Genomic DNA, 2,657 nt, shown 5'->3' on the forward strand with positions numbered 1-2,657 from the left:
ATTGATGTCAAAGATGTTTAGCTCCACTATCATATTCCCAAAAGAAATTTTCATTACCCCAGTCCTATAGTTGATTAGGGCGTTAGTCGTAGCTAAGAAAGGTCGCCGTAAAATCATCGAAATTTGGCTCCCAACATTATGAACTGGTTCCGTGTCTATCACTATGAAGTCCACAGGGAAGTAAAACTTGTCCACCTTGATCAATACATCCTCAATTATTCCCCTTGGTCTTTTATCTGACTTGTCAGCCAATTGGAGTGTCATAGATGTGGGCTTCAATTCTCCCAACCTCAATTGTAAGTAGACTAAATAGGGCAAGAGATTCACACTTGCTCCAAGATCCAATAAAGCCCTTTCAATCCGGTTGACTCCTATCATGCAAGAAATGGTAGGACACTCAGGGTCCTTATACTTGATGGGAAGCTTGCATTGAAAGATGGAGCTGACTTGCTTGGTCAGAAATGCTTTCTTTGGGACATTTGTCTTTCTCTTGATAGTGACCAAATCCTTCAAGAACTTAGCAAAAGATGGCACCTACTGGATGGCATTCAAAAATTGGATGTTTATCTAAACTTGCTTGAATACCTCTAAGATCTCAGCAAACTGTGCATTTTTCTTTGGGGCTTTCAATCTTTCTGGATAAGGAGCTTTTGGGATAAAACTCTTGGGGGGATCATCAACAATGGGTTGGACTATGGTAGGCTCAGCAACTTTCTCCGCATTGTTGTGACTTTCTTGCCCTTGCAGCACAATGGGGTTCTCTTCTGGCAGAACCACTTGATTGTCCACTTGTCTCCCTGATCTAAGTGTGACAATAGACTGCACTTGTTCATCCCCGTGTGTAGGATCTGAAGAATTTTCAACCACAAATTGTCCCTTAGGGTTCGGTATGGGCTGACTAGGGAAATTTCCCTTTTCTCTTTCACCCAATTGATTTGCTATTTGCTCAATCTGAACTTCCATCTTGGCAATCGCTTGGGTATTCACCATAGTAGCATTCTTCACTTCACTTATAGATTAGCCTGTGAGTTGGATGAAGGCCTTGAGAGTGTCCTCCAAAGTAGACTGTGAAGAAGTTGCTGGCACTTGATTGGGTGCTTGGTATGCAGGAGGTGGCGCTGGATGAGACAAGCTACCATGATTTTGAAACGGTCTAAGAAATTTGGGACGGTATTGATTTTGGGCATGATGAGGAGCCCCTCCCTAAATCACCAGTTAATTCTGCTTCCATGAGAAATTTGGGTGGTTCCATCACCCTGGATTGTAGGTCTCTGAGTATGGTCCATTTGACTACTTCTGGTAATCATTGAAAGCATTCACTTGTTCCATAGGACACTCGGCAAACGCCGGCATAGATGCACAATTCTGTGCTAAGTGCATAGGACTAGCACAGATGGAACAGCTATCCACATTGAATGTGTTGGCAGTATTGATGTACTGGCTTATAGTGAGAGCATCGACCTTTTTGGTGAGAGCATCTATCTTCATCCTTAAATCAGTGTCTTCTCTCAACTCCTAGATGCCTCCTTTCTTGGGGATACAGGCAGATTTGTCCCGACAACTTGAAAAATCCCACTACTGTGAATTGTTGGACAACTTGTCCAATGCTTTGTATGCTTCATCCCCCGTCAAACTTAAGAATGCTCCTCTATTCATAGACTCGATCATACTATGGTTGGATTGAGTCAACTCTTGGTAGAAGAACTGAACGAGCCTCCATTTCTCATAACCATGAGGAGGGCATCTTATAAGTAACTCTTTGAAGCGCTTCCAACTCTCATAAAATTTCTCATCCTCCTCCTAAGTGAAGGAACTAATCTCCTTTTTGCAATCATTGACTTTCGACATTGGGAAAAACTTGTTGCAAAACTTGCTCAACAAGATTTCCCAAGATGTAATGGATCTGGGCGTGTTGGAGTCCAATCATGCCCCGGCTTTATCATGCAAAGTGAAAGGGAAAAGTCTAAGGTGGACAGACTCTTTAGAAAAATTATGAAACTTGCATGTGGCACAGATGTCCTTGAACGTCTTCACATGACTGTAAGGATTTTCAAGTTCTAAGCCACAAAATGAGGGTAGGAGTTGGATGACATGAGGTTTTAGATCAAAGTGGGTGGCATTGGTTTTGGGAATACGATACACGAAGGAGCGTTTCTCGCAACTGGTGCAAACAAATCCCTAAGAGATCTGGTAAAGTCCACATATAAGGTTGATCTTCCATCTCTACAGTCTCTCTCTCAACAGGTGCTCTTCGATTTCTCCTAAGAGTTCTTTCTATTTCGGGGTCTAAAGATGTCAACTCTAGGTTCAAAGATCTCCGACCAGGCATACACCAAACAAAAATGCTAAAATAAACTAACTAACAAAAACAAAATATTCACAAAAAATGAGAAAAGCAAAAACAGAAAATAAACTACTCACAAAATAGCCCAAAAAGAATTTGAAAAACTTTTCTACTTAACTATTGCTGACCTACTAAGGCTCTTTGCAGAGGTGCGCTCGAGCGCAGGTGAGGGGCGATCCGGCATAGGCACACGCTGGTATGCTGTTGTTGCGCCGGTGCGCTCGAGTTGCAATGGTGTGTGCTCGAGCGTGTGTGTGAAGTGCGCTTGAGCGCAGGCGTGGAAGTGTTGAACGCATATGTAGCTCGCTTGATG

The 2,657-nt window shown here is 42.8% G+C and overlaps 1 non-coding gene across 1 annotated transcript; it reads left to right on the top strand.

Annotated features, from left to right (window-relative positions):
- The first annotated feature begins 1,726 nt into the window (after window positions 1-1,726).
- On the top strand, window positions 1,727-1,834 carry LOC132162678 (small nucleolar RNA R71). The gene has a single exon (XR_009438257.2). It is a non-coding gene; the product is annotated as a small nucleolar RNA R71 (small nucleolar RNA).
- Window positions 1,835-2,657: the final 823 nt, after the last annotated feature.

Source organism: Corylus avellana, chromosome 10 (assembly GCF_965113065.1).
Source record: "Corylus avellana chromosome 10, dhCorAvel1.hap1.2, whole genome shotgun sequence".
Taxonomy (NCBI): Eukaryota; Viridiplantae; Streptophyta; class Magnoliopsida; order Fagales; family Betulaceae; genus Corylus; species Corylus avellana.